A 1,174-nucleotide genomic window follows, 5' to 3' on the forward strand; every position below is an offset into this window, starting at 1 on the left:
CGATATAAATGACGACGATGGCATCACAACAAAGAATTTCGACGGAATCGTGCGACCATGGTTCGCCAAAGACGGTAAATACTACTGGAAAATCGAATTTGCGGATGCCGACATCGACGTTGAGCCGTACGACATACAGGAGTTAGCGCATGTGCTGAACCACACCGCCAGGTCCGGTTATGCGTTTGTGTGAGCTTCACAGTCGGCACAAAAGATCACCAACGCAGTCTATATATTGCTTTTTTTAACAAATGCCACACCTTTAGTTTACAAGATTCTTTCCGCCATCATTATCCGTATGATTAACATTGTTAAAGTAACAATGAAGTAGTATCACACGTCAAAAAATTATCACACGCCAAAAATCTCACTACCACACGTTCTAAACACAGTACACGCGTATAACAACGGGTAAACGCGAAAAGCCATGCCACACGCTAAAAATCTTGCCACACGCGGAAACCCACGAAAGTACACGAGGAAAAAATTCGTACCCAAGCTTTAATTGTCTTCGAGTCGAGTGAAAGCAAATCATCCAAAGAATGAAAATCCGTGACAACGGATTTTTAATAGTGACGCTCTCTTCGTCCCAACTTGCTCGTCAAAGTTCGTTATGGATGGCATTCAGACGAAAAAAAAGCCACTAAAAATTTAATGGTTTTTTTTCGTCTGAATGCCATCCAAACGAGCAGGTTTATTTGGGTTATTCGGAACCAACTCAAAATAGTCAAATTTTGGGTCGTAATAATATTTGCTTGAATGCCATCCCGGCCAATTAGCATGCGTACCGACGAGTTTTAAGCACTAAGTTATTAAGGTTGTAATACTTAACGGCAAACGACGTTTTCATCGAAAGTTCTACAAGCTCTTTTATCAGATCTTGCCATAGATCCCTAACGGTTCCTTAACTTCAGTGGAAGTCTCAACTTTGGGTGGATGGACTGTACATAACCTGTAAACCATTGTATCGTTATACATAATTCACGGATGAATGTTTCAACTTTGTCTCGGTAATCAGCAGTTGCTTACAAGTCTTACACGTCGTGGGTATAGAACCTGCAGCGGGGCTGCCGTAGCTTAGCGTCAGAGGAAGACGGTTAACTCAAAGAGTACAGGGGTTAACTCAACACCCTAACAAAGGTTAATAGGTCCTTAATATCCGAAGGCACCTACT

Source organism: Phytophthora parasitica (genome assembly GCF_000247585.1).
Source record: "Phytophthora parasitica INRA-310 unplaced genomic scaffold supercont2.11, whole genome shotgun sequence".
NCBI classification, from domain to species: domain Eukaryota; phylum Oomycota; class Peronosporomycetes; order Peronosporales; family Peronosporaceae; genus Phytophthora; species Phytophthora nicotianae.